This window comes from Haemaphysalis longicornis, unplaced genomic scaffold (genome assembly GCF_048455015.1).
Source record: "Haemaphysalis longicornis isolate Haplotype H1 unplaced genomic scaffold, Haemaphysalis longicornis Haplotype H1 scaffold_11, whole genome shotgun sequence".
In the NCBI taxonomy this organism is placed as follows: domain Eukaryota; kingdom Metazoa; phylum Arthropoda; class Arachnida; order Ixodida; family Ixodidae; genus Haemaphysalis; species Haemaphysalis longicornis.
Window position 1 is genome coordinate 27557400 of NW_027526214.1, and position 15528 is coordinate 27572927.

The 15528-nt window shown below is 49.7% G+C and overlaps 1 non-coding gene across 1 annotated transcript; it reads left to right on the forward strand.

Moving 5' to 3' along the window:
• Positions 1–4789: 4789 nt before the first annotated feature.
• Trnat-cgu (transfer RNA threonine (anticodon CGU)) lies at positions 4790–4862 on the forward strand. Its single transcript has one exon. It is a non-coding gene; the product is annotated as a tRNA-Thr (tRNA).
• The last annotated feature ends 10666 nt before the right edge of the window (positions 4863–15528 follow it).

Sequence of the window (15528 nt, forward strand, 5' to 3'; positions counted from 1 at the left end):
ATCATCGATCCCTTTCATCAGGTGCTTAATTTTGTCTGGTTCCGCCATAGCTGTATCAACACGGTTGCAGAGGCCCACAACATCCTCGATATAACTTGTGAACGTCTCTCCAGCACGCTGTGCTCGTGTGCAGAGACGCTGCTCAGCAAGAAGCTTCCGCAGAGCGGGACGGCTGAAGACCTCGACAATACGATTTTTGAACTCAGCCCAGGTAGCCATGGTGGCGGCGTTGTTGTGAAACCACTTCTTGGCAAGGTGGTCTAAAATAAACACAACGTCATTAAGCTTCATGCGATCGTCCCATCTGTTGTGCGAGCTTACTCGTTCGTACTGCGACAGCCACTCCTCCACGTCGTTGTCATCCGTTCCATCGAAGTTAGGGGGGTCGCGCTGGCGAAGCACACCCGAACACATGATGGGCTGCGGTGCCATGTCCCGCTCGGTGTTCAGCTGCATCACGGGCTGTAGCCGCCTGCTTCGTAACTCCAGGATGTGGTATCGGAGTATTGCGATGCGAAGGTAGAGTCACGCTGGGAACGAACCCGCACGCTCCACCAAACTGAAGCGTGGTTTATTGGACCACTAACGAGCAGTTAGAGCTGCAGAGAAGCCGAGGTTCTTCGAGTCAAGCAAGCTGTGTCCGACGCGATACTCGATCGGCCCGTGCGCCAAGCGATACTTCTGTCTCCTCGTCGTCGGGCGTGCACCAAGCCGAATATCCCCAACGGGGAATTGTCCTTGCACGAGCGCCTATGACGATTACATTAATCGCGTCCACAATCAACGCTACGATATATATATATATATATATATATATATATATATATATATATATATATATATATATATATATATATATATATATATATATATATATATATATATATATATATATATATATATATATAAATATATATATATATTTATATATTTATATATATATATATATATATATTTATATAAAAAAAAAGGTCCCCTTCACCCCGATTAGTCCGAATGGCGTTGTCTACCACACACAAGCACAGGAAACAAACATGCGTAACATAAATACCCCAGAAAGTGAATGGGAAAATCGCCCCGCCGGGAGCGTAGTGGTTATCGCACCAGACCGGTATTCTGGAGGTCGTGGGTTCGGATCCCACCTGGCGGGCATTTTTTCTTCACTTTCTTTCTTTCTTTCCAAATTCTTAATCTGTTTCAACGATCCACCACATCCTCCCCTTTGCTTTCCGAGGTTTTCTCGACTGCCAACCCTTATTTCTGTGTTATTTTCAACGAGCCCCTCATTTCCTATTCTGATTCGCTACATGCATAGCGAGGGCCTCGCTTCTGGCAGTCTTGGTGCCAAAGGGAGCTTAAGAGGGTTCAAAGCTGGTCGACCACTCTGGACATGTCGTAGACACTCGAGTCACGACCCGGGGGTTAAAAAAAGAAGGTCCCCTTCACCCCGATTAGTCCGAATGGCGCTGGCTACCACCCACAAGCACAGGAAACAAACATGCGTAACATAAATACCCCAGAAAGTGAATGGGAAAATCGCCCCGCCGGTAGCGTAGTGGTTATCGCACCAGACCGGTATTCTGGAGGTCGTGGGTTCGGATCCCACCTGGCGGGCATTTTTTCTTCACTTTCTTTCTTTCTTTCCAAATTCTTAATCTGTTTCAACGATCCACCACATCCTCCCCTTTGCTTTCTGAGGTTTTCTCGACTGCCAACCCTTATTTCTGTGTTATTTTCAACGAGCCCCTCATTTCCTATTCTGATTCGCTACATGCATAGCGAGGGCCTCGCTTCTGGCAGTCTTGGTGCCAAAGGGAGCTTAAGAGGGTTCAAAGCTGGTCGACCACTCTGGACATGTCGTAGACACTCGAGTCACGACCCGGGGTTTAAAAAAAGAAGGTCCCCTTCACCCCGATTAGTCCGAATGGCGCTGGCTACCACCCACAAGCACAGGAAACAAACATGCGTAACATAAATACCCCAGAAAGTGAATGGGAAAATCGCCCCGCCGGTAGCGTAGTGGTTATCGCACCAGACCGGTATTCTGGAGGTCGTGGGTTCGGATCCCACCTGGCGGGCATTTTTTCTTCACTTTCTTTCTTTCTTTCCAAATTCTTAATCTGTTTCAACGATCCACCACATCCTCCCCTTTGCTTTCCGAGATTTTCTCGACTGCCAACCCTTATTTCTGTGTTATTTTCAACGAGCCCCTCATTTCCTATTCTGATTCGCTACATGCATAGCGAGGGCCTCGCTTCTGGCAGTCTTGGTGCCAAAGGGAGCTTAAGAGGGTTCAAAGCTGGTCGACCACTCTGGACATGTCGTAGACACTCGAGTCACGACCCGGGGGTTAAAAAAAGAAGGTCCCCTTCACCCCGATTAGTCCGAATGGCGCTGGCTACCACCCACAAGCACAGGAAACAAACATGCGTAACATAAATACCCCAGAAAGTGAATGGGAAAATCGCCCCGCCGGTAGCGTAGTGGTTATCGCACCAGACCGGTATTCTGGAGGTCGTGGGTTCGGATCCCACCTGGCGGGCATTTTTTCTTCACTTTCTTTCTTTCTTTCCAAATTCTTAATCTGTTTCAACGTTCCACCACATCCTCCGCTTTGCTTTCCGAGGTTTTCTCGACTGCCAACCCTTATTTTTGTGTTATTTTCAACGAGCCCCTCATTTCCTATTCTGATTCGCTACATGCATAGCGAGGGCCTCGCTTCTGGCAGTCTTGGTGCCAAAGGGAGCTTAAGAGGGTTCAAAGCTGGTCGACCACTCTGGACATGTCGCAGACACTCGAGTCACGACCCGGGGGTTAAAAAAAGAAGGTCCCCTTCACCCCGATTAGTCCGAATGGCGCTGGCTACCACCCACAAGCACAGGAAACAAACATGCGTAACATAAATACCCCAGAAAGTGAATGGGAAAATCGCCCCGCCGGTAGCGTAGTGGTTATCGCACCAGACCGGTATTCTGGAGGTCGTGGGTTCGGATCCCACCTGGCGGGCATTTTTTCTTCACTTTCTTTCTTTCTTTCCAAATTCTTAATCTGTTTCAACGATCCACCACATCCTCCCCTTTGCTTTCCGAGGTTTTCTCGACTGCCAACCCTTATTTCTGTGTTATTTTCAACGAGCCCCTCATTTCCTATTCTGATTCGCTACATGCATAGCGAGGGCCTCGCTTCTGGCAGTCTTGGTGCCAAAGGGAGCTTAAGAGGGTTCAAAGCTGGTCGACCACTCTGGACATGTCGTAGACACTCGAGTCACGACCCGGGGTTTAAAAAAAGAAGGTCCCCTTCACCCCGATTAGCCCGAATGGCGCTGGCTACCACCCACAAGCACAGGAAACAAACATGCGTAACATAAATACCCCAGAAAGTGAATGGGAAAATCGCCCCGCCGGTAGCGTAGTGGTTATCGCACCAGACCGGTATTCTGGAGGTCGTGGGTTCGTATCCCACCTGGCGGGCATTTTTTCTTCACTTTCTTTCTTTCTTTCCAAATTCTTAATCTGTTTCAACGATCCACCACATCCTCCCCTTTGCTTTCCGAGGTTGTCTCGACTGCCAACCCTTATTTCTGTGTTATTTTCAACGAGCCCCTCATTTCCTATTCTGATTCGCTACATGCATAGCGAGGGCCTCGCTTCTGGCAGTCTTGGTGCCAAAGGGAGCCTAAGAGGGTTCAAAGCTGGTCGACCACTCTGGACATGTCGTAGACACTCGAGTCACGACCCGGGGGTTAAAAAAAGAAGGTCCCCTTCACCCCGATTAGTCCGAATGGCGCTGGCTACCACCCACAAGCACAGGAAACAAACATGCGTAACATAAATACCCCAGAAAGTGAATGGGAAAATCGCCCCGCCGGTAGCGTAGTGGTTATCGCAACAGACTGGTATTCTGGAGGTCGTGGGTTCGGATCCCACCTGGCGGGCATTTTTTCTTCACTTGATTTCTTTCTTTCCAAATTCTAAATCTGTTTCAACAATCCACCACATCCTCCCCTTTGCTTTCCGAGGTTTTCTCGACTGCCAACCCTTATTTCTGTGTTATTTTCAACGAGCCCCTCAATTCCTATTCTGATTCGCTACATGCATAGCGAGGGCCTCGCTTCTGGCAGTCTTGGTGCCAAAGGGAGCTTAAGAGGCTTCAAAGCTGGTCGACCACTCTGGACATGTCGTAGACACTCGAGTCACGACCCGGGGGTTAAAAAAAGAAGGTCCCCCTCACCCCGATTAGTCCGAATGGCGCTGGCTACCACCCACAAGCACAGAAAACAAACATGCGTAACATAAATACCCCAGAAAGTGAATGGGAAAATCGCCCCGCCGGTAGCGTAGTGGTTATCGCACCAGACCGGTATTCTGGAGGTCGTGGGTTCGGATCCCACCTGGCGGGCATTTTTTCTTCACTTTCTTTCTTTCTTTCCAAATTCTTAATCTGTTTCAACGATCCACCACACCCTCCCCTTTGCTTTCCGAGGTTTTCTCGACTGCCAACCCTTATTTCTGTGTTATTTTCAACGAGCCCCTCATTTCCTATTCTGATTCGCTACATGCATAGCGAGGGCCTCGCTTCTGGCAGTCTTGGTGCCAAAGGGAGCTTAAGAGGGTTCAAAGCTGGTCGACCACTCTGGACATGTCGTAGACACTCGAGTCACGACCCGGGGGTTAAAAAAAGAAGGTCCCCTTCACCCCGATTAGTCCGAATGGCGCTGGCTACCACCCACAAGCACAGGAAACAAACATGCGTAACATAAATACCCCAGAAAGTGAATGGGAAAATCGCCCCGCCGGTAGCGTAGTGGTTATCGCAACAGACCCGTGTTCTGGAGGTCGTGGGTTCGGATCCCACCTGGCGGGCATTTTTTCTTCACTTTCTTTCTTTCTTTCCAAATTCTTAATCTGTTTCAACAATCCACCACATCCTCCCCTTTGCTTTCCGAGGCTTTCTCCACTGCCAACCCTTATTTCTGTGTTATTTTCAACGAGCCCCTCATTTCCTATTCTGATTCGCTACATGCATAGCGAGGGCCTCGCTTCTGGCAGTCTTGGTGCCAAAGGGAGCTTAAGAGGGTTCAAAGCTGGTCGACCACTCTGGACATGTCGTAGACACTCGAGTCACGACCCGGGGGTTAAAAAAAGAAGGTCCCCTTAACCCCGATTAGTCCGAATGGCGCTGGCTACCACCCACAAGCACAGGAAACAAACATGGGTTACATAAATACCCCAGAAAGTGAATGGGAAAATCGCCCCGCCGGTAGCGTAGTGTTTATCACACCAGACCGGTATTCTGGAGGTCGTGGGTTCGGATCCCACCTGGCGGGCATTTTTTCTTCACTTTCTTTCTTTCTTTCCAAATTCTTAATCTGTTTCAACGATCCACCACATCCTCCCCTTTGCTTTCCGAGGTTTTCTTGACTGCCAACCCTTATTTCTGTGTTATTTTCAACGAGCCCCTCATTTCCTATTCTGATTCGCTACATGCATAGCGAGGGCCTCGCTTCTGGCAGTCTTGGTGCCAAAGGGAGCTTAAGAGGGTTCAAAGCTGGTCGACCACTCTGGACATGTCGCAGACACTCGAGTCACGACCCGGGGGTTAAAAAAAGAAGGTCCCCTTCACCCCGATTAGTCCGAATGGCGCTGGCTACCACCCACAAGCACAGGAAACAAACATGCGTAACATAAATACCCCAGAAAGTGAATGGGAAAATCGCCCCGCCGGTAGCGTAGTGGTTATCGCACCAGACCGGTATTCTGGAGGTCGTGGGTTCGGATCCCACCTGGCGGGCATTTTTTCTTCACTTTCTTTCTTTCTTTCCAAATTCTTAATCTGTTTCAACGATCCACCACATCCTCCCCTTTGCTTTCCGAGGTTTTCTCGACTGCCAACCCTTATTTCTGTGTTATTTTCAACGAGCCCCTCATTTCCTATTCTGATTCGCTACATGCATAGCGAGGGCCTCGCTTCTGGCAGTCTTGGTGCCAAAGGGAGCTTAAGAGGGTTCAAAGCTGGTCGACCACTCTGGACATGTCGTAGACACTCGAGTCACGACCCGGGGTTTAAAAAAAGAAGGTCCCCTTCACCCCGATTAGCCCGAATGGCGCTGGCTACCACCCACAAGCACAGGAAACAAACATGCGTAACATAAATACCCCAGAAAGTGAATGGGAAAATCGCCCCGCCGGTAGCGTAGTGGTTATCGCACCAGACCGGTATTCTGGAGGTCGTGGGTTCGGATCCCACCTGGCGGGCATTTTTTCTTCACTTTCTTTCTTTCTTTCCAAATTCTTAATCTGTTTCAACGATCCGCCACATCCTCCCCTTTGCTTTCCGAGGTTGTCTCGACTGCCAACCCTTATTTCTGTGTTATTTTCAACGAGCCCCTCATTTCCTATTCTGATTCGCTACATGCATAGCGAGGGCCTCGCTTCTGGCAGTCTTGGTGCCAAAGGGAGCTTAAGAGGGTTCAAAGCTGGTCGACCACTCTGGACATGTCGTAGACACTCGAGTCACGACCCGGGGGTTAAAAAAAGAAGGTTCCCTTCACCCCGATTAGTCCGAATGGCGCTGGCTACCACCCACAAGCACAGGAAACAAACATGCGTAACATAAATACCCCAGAAAGTGAATGGGAAAATCGCCCCGCCGGTAGCGTAGTGGTTATCGCAACAGACTGGTATTCTGGAGGTCGTGGGTTCGGATCCCACCTGGCGGGCATTTTTTCTTCACTTGATTTCTTTCTTTCAAAATTCTAAATCTGTTTCAACAATCCACCACATCCTCCCCTTTGCTTTCCGAGGTTTTCTCGACTGCCAACCCTTATTTCTGTGTTATTTTCAACGAGCCCCTCAATTCCTATTCTGATTCGCTACATGCATAGCGAGGGCCTCGCTTCTGGCAGTCTTGGTGCCAAAGGGAGCTTAAGAGGGTTCAAAGCTGGTCGACCACTCTGGACATGTCGTAGACACTCGAGTCACGACCCGGGGGTTAAAAAAAGAAGGTCCCCTTCACCCCGATTAGTCCGAATGGCGCTGGCTACCACCCACAAGCACAGAAAACAAACATGCGTAACATAAATACCCCAGAAAGTGAATGGGAAAATCGCCCCGCCGGTAGCGTAGTGGTTATCGCACCAGACCGGTATTCTGGAGGTCGTGGGTTCGGATCCCACCTGGCGGGCATTTTTTCTTCACTTTCTTTCTTTCTTTCCAAATTCTTAATCTGTTTCAACGATCCACCACACCCTCCCCTTTGCTTTCCGAGGTTTTCTCGACTGCCAACCCTTATTTCTTTGTTATTTTCAACGAGCCCCTCATTTCCTATTCTGATTCGCTACATGCATAGCGAGGGCCTCGCTTCTGGCAGTCTTGGTGCCAAAGGGAGCTTAAGAGGGTTCAAAGCTGGTTGACCACTCTGGACATGTCGTAGACACTCGAGTCACGACCCGGGGGTTAAAAAAAGAAGGTCCCCTTCACCCCGATTAGTCCGAATGGCGCTGGCTACCACCCACAAGCACAGGAAACAAACATGCGTAACATAAATACCCCAGAAAGTGAATGGGAAAATCGCCCCGCCGGTAGCGTAGTGGTTATCGCAACAGACCGGTATTCTGGAGGTCGTGGGTTCGGATCCCACCTGGCGGGCATTTTTTCTTCACTTTCTTTCTTTCTTTCCAAATTCTTAATCTGTTTCAACAATCCACCACATCCTCCCCTTTGCTTTCCGAGGCTTTCTCCACTGCCAACCCTTATTTCTGTGTTATTTTCAACGAGCCCCTCATTTCCTATTCTGATTCGCTACATGCATAGCGAGGGCCTCGCTTCTGGCAGTCTTGGTGCCAAAGGGAGCTTAAGAGGGTTCAAAGCTGGTCGACCACTCTGGACATGTCGTAGACACTCGAGTCACGACCCGGGGGTTAAAAAAAGAAGGTCCCCTTAACCCCGATTAGTCCGAATGGCGCTGGCTACCACCCACAAGCACAGGAAACAAACATGCGTTACATAAATACCCCAGAAAGTGAATGGGAAAATCGCCCCGCCGGTAGCGTAGTGGTTATCGCACCAGACCGGTATTCTGGAGGTCGTGGGTTCGGATCCCACCTGGCGGGCATTTTTTCTTCACTTTCTTTCTTTCTTTCCAAATTCTTAATCTGTTTCAACGATCCACCACATCCTCCCCTTTGCTTTCCGAGGTTTTCTTGACTGCCAACCCTTATTTCTGTGTTATTTTCAACGAGCCCCTCATTTCCTATTCTGATTCGCTACATGCATAGCGAGTGCCTCGCTTCTGGCAGTCTTGGTGCCAAAGGGAGCTTAAGAGGGTTCAAAGCTGGTCGACCACTCTGGACATGTCGTAGACACTCGAGTCACGACCCGGGGGTTAAAAAAAGAAGGTCCCCCTCACCCCGATTAGTCCGAATGGCGCTGGCTACCACCCACAAGCACAGGAAACAAACATGCGTAACATATATACCCCAGAAAGTGAATGGGAAAATCGCCCCGCCTGTAGCGTAGTGGTTATCGCACCAGACCGGTATTCTGGAGGTCGTGGGTTCGGATCCCACCTGGCGGGCATTTTTTCATCACTTTCTTTCTTTCTTTCCAAATTGTTAATCTGTTTCAACGATCCACCACATCCTCCCCTTTGCTTTCCGAGGTTTTCTCGACTGCCAACCCTTATTTCTGTGTTATTTTCAACGAGCCCCTCATTTCCTATTCTGATTCGCTACATGCATAGCGAGGGCCTCGCTTCTGGCAGTCTTGGTGCCAAAGGGAGCTTAAGAGGGTTCAAAGCTGGTCGACCACTCTGGACATGTCGTAGACACTCGAGTCACGACCCGGGGGTTAAAAAAAGAAGGTCCCCTTCACCCCGATTAGTCCGAATGGCGCTGGCTACCACCCACAAGCACAGGAAACAAACATGCGTAACATAAATACCCCAGAAAGTGAATGGGAAAATCGCCCCGCCTGTAGCGTAGTGGTTATCGCACCAGACCGGTATTCTGGAGGTCGTGGGTTCGGATCCCACCTGGCGGGCATTTTTTCTTCACTTTCTTTCTTTCTTTCCAAATTCTTAATCTGTTTCAACGATCCACCACATCTTTCCCCTTTGCTTTCCGAGGTTTTCTCGACTGCCAACCCTTATTTCTGTGTTATTTTCAACGAGCCCCTCATTTCCTATTCTGATTCGCTACATGCATAGCGAGGGCCTCGCTTCTGGCAGTCTTGGTGCCAAAGGGAGCTTAAGAGGGTTCAAAGCTGGTCGACCACTCTGGACATGCCGTAGACACTCGAGTCACGACCCGGGGGTTAAAAAAAGAAGGTCCCCTTCTCCCCGATTAGTCCGAATGGCGCTGGCTACCACCCACAAGCACAGGAAACAAACATGCGTAACATAAATACCCCAGAAAGTGAATGGGAAAATCGCCCCGCCGGTAGCGTAGTTGTTATCGCACCAGACCGGTATTCCGGAGGTCGTGGGTTCGGATCCCACCTGGCGGGCATTTTTTCTTCACTTTCTTTCTTTCTTTCCAAATTCTTAATCTGTTTCAACGATCCACCACATCCTCCCCTTTGCTTTCCGAGGTTTTCTCGACTGCCAACCCTTATTTCTGTGTTATTTTCAACGAGCCCCTCATTTCCTATTCTGATTCGCTACATGCATAGCGAGGGCCTCGCTTCTGGCAGTCTTGGTGCCAAAGGGAGCTTAAGAGGGCTCAAAGCTGGTCGACCACTCTGGACATGTCGTAGACACTCGAGTCACGACCCGGGGGTTAAAAAAAGAAGGTCCCCTTCACCCCGATTAGTCCGAATGGCGCTGGCTACCACCCACAAGCACAGGAAACAAACATGCGTAACATAAATACCCCAGAAAGTGAATGGGAAAATCGCCCCGCCGGTAACGTAGTTGTTATCGCACCAGACCGGTATTCTGGAGGTCGTGGGTTCGGATCCCACCTGGCGGGCATTTTTTCTTCACTTTCTTTCTTTCTTTCCAAATTCTTAATCTGTTTCAACGATCCACCACATCCTCCCCTTTGCTTTCCGAGGTTTTCTCGACTGCCAACCCTTATTTCTGTGTTATTTTCAACGAGCCCCTCATTTCCTATTCTGATTCGCTACATGCATAGCGAGGGCCTCGCTTCTGGCAGTCTTGGTGCCAAAGGGAGCTTAAGAGGGCTCAAAGCTGGTCGACCACTCTGGACATGTCGTAGACACTCGAGTCACGACCCGGGGGTTAAAAAAAGAAGGTCCCCTTCACCCCGATTAGTCCGAATGGCGCTGGCTACCACCCACAAGCACAGGGAAACAAACATGCGTAACATAAATACCCCAGAAAGTGAATGGGAAAATCGCCCCGCCGGTAGCGTAGTGGTTATCGCACCAGACCGGTATTCTGGAGGTCGTGGGTTCGGATCCCACCTGGCGGGCATTTTTTCTTCACTTTCTTTCTTTCTTTCCAAATTCTTAATCTGTTTCAACGATCCACCACATCCTCCCCTTTGCTTTCCGAGGTTTTCTCAACGGCCAACCCTTATTTCTGTGTTATTTTCAACGAGCCCCTCATTTCCTATTCTGATTCGCTACATGCATAGCGAGGGCCTCGCTTCTGGCAGTCATGCTGCCAAAGGGAGCTTAAGAGGGTTCAAAGCTGGTCGACCACTATGGACATGTCGTAGACACTCGAGTCACGACCCGGGGGTTAAAAAAAGAAGGTCCCCTTCACCCCGATTAGTCCGAATGGCGCTGGCTACCACCCACAAGCACAGGAAACAAACATGCGTAACATAAATACCCCAGAAAGTGAATGCGAAAATCGCCCCGCCGGTAGCGTAGTGGTTATCGCACCAGACCGGTATTCTGGAGGTCGTGGGTTCGGATCCCACCTGGCGGGCATTTTTTCTTCACTTTCTTTCTTTCTTTCCAAATTCTTAATCTGTTTCAACGTTCCACCACATCCTCCGCTTTGCTTTCCGAGGTTTTCTCGACTGCCAACCCTTATTTTTGTGTTATTTTCAACGAGCCCCTCATTTCCTATTCTGATTCGCTACATGCATAGCGAGGGCCTCGCTTCTGGCAGTCTTGGTGCCAAAGGGAGCTTAAGAGGGTTCAAAGCTGGTCGACCACTCTGGACATGTCGCAGACACTCGAGTCACGACCCGGGGGTTAAAAAAAGAAGGTCCCCTTCACCCCGATTAGTCCGAATGGCGCTGGCTACCACCCACAAGCACAGGAAACAAACATGCGTAACATAAATACCCCAGAAAGTGAATGGGAAAATCGCCCCGCCGGTAGCGTAGTGGTTATCGCACCAGACCGGTATTCTGGAGGTCGTGGGTTCGGATCCCACCTGGCGGGCATTTTTTCTTCACTTTCTTTCTTTCTTTCCAAATTCTTAATCTGTTTCAACGATCCACCACATCCTCCCCTTTGCTTTCCGAGGTTTTCTCGACTGCCAACCCTTATTTCTGTGTTATTTTCAACGAGCCCCTCATTTCCTATTCTGATTCGCTACATGCATAGCGAGGGCCTCGCTTCTGGCAGTCTTGGTGCCAAAGGGAGCTTAAGAGGGTTCAAAGCTGGTCGACCACTCTGGACATGTCGTAGACACTCGAGTCACGACCCGGGGTTTAAAAAAAGAAGGTCCCCTTCACCCCGATTAGCCCGAATGGCGCTGGCTACCACCCACAAGCACAGGAAACAAACATGCGTAACATAAATACCCCAGAAAGTGAATGGGAAAATCGCCCCGCCGGTAGCATAGTGGTTATCGCACCAGACCGGTATTCTGGAGGTCGTGGGTTCGGATCCCACCTGGCGGGCATTTTTTCTTCACTTTCTTTCTTTCTTTCCAAATTCTTAATCTGTTTCAACGATCCACCACATCCTCCCCTTTGCTTTCCGAGGTTGTCTCGACTGCCAACTCTTATTTCTGTGTTATTTTCAACGAGCCCCTCATTTCCTATTCTGATTCGCTACATGCATAGCGAGGGCCTCGCTTCTGGCAGTCTTGGTGCCAAAGGGAGCTTAAGAGGGTTCAAAGCTGGTCGACCACTCTGGACATGTCGTAGACACTCGAGTCACGACCCGGGGGTTAAAAAAAGAAGGTCCCCTTCACCCCGATTAGTCCGAATGGCGCTGGCTACCACCCACAAGCACAGGAAACAAACATGCGTAACATAAATACCCCAGAAAGTGAATGGGAAAATCGCCCCGCCGGTAGCGTAGTGGTTATCGCAACAGACCGGTATTCTGGAGGTCGTGGGTTCGGATCCCACCTGGCGGGCATTTTTTCTTCACTTTCTTTCTTTCTTTCCAAATTCTTAATCTGTTTCAACAATCCACCACATCCTCCCCTTTGCTTTCCGAGGCTTTCTCCACTGCCAACCCTTATTTCTGTGTTATTTTCAACGAGCCCCTCATTTCCTATTCTGATTCGCTACATGCATAGCGAGGGCCTCGCTTCTGGCAGTCTTGGTGCCAAAGGGAGCTTAAGAGGGTTCAAAGCTGGTCGACCACTCTGGACATGTCGTAGACACTCGAGTCACGACTCGGGGGTTAAAAAAAGAAGGTCCCCTTAACCCCGATTAGTCCGAATGGCGCTGGCTACCACCCACAAGCACAGGAAACAAACATGCGTTACATAAATACCCCAGAAAGTGAATGGGAAAATCGCCCCGCCGGTAGCGTAGTGGTTATCGCACCAGACCGGTATTCTGGAGGTCGTGGGTTCGGATCCCACCTGGCGGGCATTTTTTCTTCACTTTCTTTCTTTCTTTCCAAATTCTTAATCTGTTTCAACGATCCACCACATCCTCCCCTTTGCTTTCCGAGGTTTTCTTGACTGCCAACCCTTATTTCTGTGTTATTTTCAACGAGCCCCTCATTTCCTATTCTGATTCGCTACATGCATAGCGAGGGCCTCGCTTCTGGCAGTCTTGGTGCCAAAGGGAGCTTAAGAGGGTTCAAAGCTGGTCGACCACTCTGGACATGTCGTAGACACTCGAGTCACGACCCGGGGGTTAAAAAAAGAAGGTCCCCTTCACCCCGATTAGTCCGAATGGCGCTGGCTACCACCCACAAGCACAGGAAACAAACATGCGTAACATATATACCCCAGAAAGTGAATGGGAAAATCGCCCCGCCTGTAGCGTAGTGGTTATCGCACCAGACCGGTATTCTAGAGGTCGTGGGTTCGGATCCCACCTGGCGGGCATTTTTTCTTCACTTTCTTTCTTTCTTTCCAAATTGTTAATCTGTTTCAACGATCCACCACATCCTCCCCTTTGCTTTCCGAGGTTTTCTCGACTGCCAACCCTTATTTCTGTGTTATTTTCAACGAGCCCCTCATTTCCTATTCTGATTCGCTACATGCATAGCGAGGGCCTCGCTTCTGGCAGTCTTGGTGCCAAAGGGAGCTTAAGAGGGTTCAAAGCTGGTCGACCACTCTGGACATGTCGTAGACACTCGAGTCACGACCCGGGGGTTAAAAAAAGAAGGTCCCCTTCACCCCGATTAGTCCGAATGGCGCTGGCTACCACCCACAAGCACAGGAAACAAACATGCGTAACATAAATACCCCAGAAAGTGAATGGGAAAATCGCCCCGCCTGTAGCGTAGTGGTTATCGCACCAGACCGGTATTCTGGAGGTCGTGGGTTCGGATCCCACCTGGCGGGCATTTTTTCTTCACTTTCTTTCTTTCTTTCCAAATTCTTAATCTGTTTCAACGATCCACCACATCTTTCCCCTTTGCTTTCCGAGGTTTTCTCGACTGCCAACCCTTATTTCTGTGTTATTTTCAACGAGCCCCTCATTTCCTATTCTGATTCGCTACATGCATAGCGAGGGCCTCGCTTCTGGCAGTCTTGGTGCCAAAGGGAGCTTAAGAGGGTTCAAAGCTGGTCGACCACTCTGGACATGCCGTAGACACTCGAGTCACGACCCGGGGGTTAAAAAAAGAAGGTCCCCTTCACCCCGATTAGTCCGAATGGCGCTGGCTACCACCCACAAGCACAGGAAACAAACATGCGTAACATAAATACCCCAGAAAGTGAATGGGAAAATCGCCCCGCCGGTAGCGTAGTTGTTATCGCACCAGACCGGTATTCCGGAGGTCGTGGGTTCGGATCCCACCTGGCGGGCATTTTTTCTTCACTTTCTTTCTTTCTTTCCAAATTCTTAATCTGTTTCAACGATCCACCACATCCTCCCCTTTGCTTTCCGAGGTTTTCTCGACTGCCAACCCTTATTTCTGTGTTATTTTCAACGAGCCCCTCATTTCCTATTCTGATTCGCTACATGCATAGCGAGGGCCTCGCTTCTGGCAGTCTTGGTGCCAAAGGGAGCTTAAGAGGGCTCAAAGCTGGTCGACCACTCTGGACATGTCGTAGACACTCGAGTCACGACCCGGGGGTTAAAAAAAGAAGGTCCCCTTCACCCCGATTAGTCCGAATGGCGCTGGCTACCACCCACAAGCACAGGAAACAAACATGCGTAACATAAATACCCCAGAAAGTGAATGGGAAAATCGCCCCGCCGGTAACGTAGTTGTTATCGCACCAGACCGGTATTCTGGAGGTCGTGGGTTCGGATCCCACCTGGCGGGCATTTTTTCTTCACTTTCTTTCTTTCTTTCCAAATTCTTAATCTGTTTCAACGATCCACCACATCCTCCCCTTTGCTTTCCGAGGTTTTCTCGACTGCCAACCCTTATTTCTGGGTTATTTTCAACGAGCCCCTCATTTCCTATTCTGATTCGCTACATGCATAGCGAGGGCCTCGCTTCTGGCAGTCTTGGTGCCAAAGGGAGCTTAAGAGGGCTCAAAGCTGGTCGACCACTCTGGACATGTCGTAGACACTCGAGTCACGACCCGGGGGTTAAAAAAAGAAGGTCCCCTTCACCCCGATTAGTCCGAATGGCGCTGGCTACCACCCACAAGCACAGGGAAACAAACATGCGTAACATAAATACCCCAGAAAGTGAATGGGAAAATCGCCCCGCCGGTAGCATAGTGGTTATCGCACCAGACCGGTATTCTGGAGGTCGTGGGTTCGGATCCCACCTGGCGGGAATTTTTTCTTCACTTTCTTTCTTTCTTTCCAAATTCTTAATCTGTTTCAACGATCCACCACATCCTCCCCTTTGCTTTCCGAGGTTTTCTCAACGGCCAACCCTTATTTCTGTGTTATTTTCAACGAGCCCCTCATTTCCTATTCTGATTCGCTACATGCATAGCGAGGGCCTCGCTTCTGGCAGTCTTGGTGCCAAAGGGAGCTTAAGAGGGTTCAAAGCTGGTCGACCACTATGGACATGTCGTAGACACTCGAGTCACGACCCGGGGGTTAAAAAAAGAAGGTCCCCTTCACCCCGATTAGTCCGAATGGCGCTGGCTACCACCCACAAGCACAGGAAACAAACATGCGTAACATAAATACCCCAGAAAGTGAATGGGAAAATCGCCCCGCCGGTAGCGTAGTGGTTATCGCAAGAAACCGGTATTCTGGAGGTCGTGGGTTCGGATCCC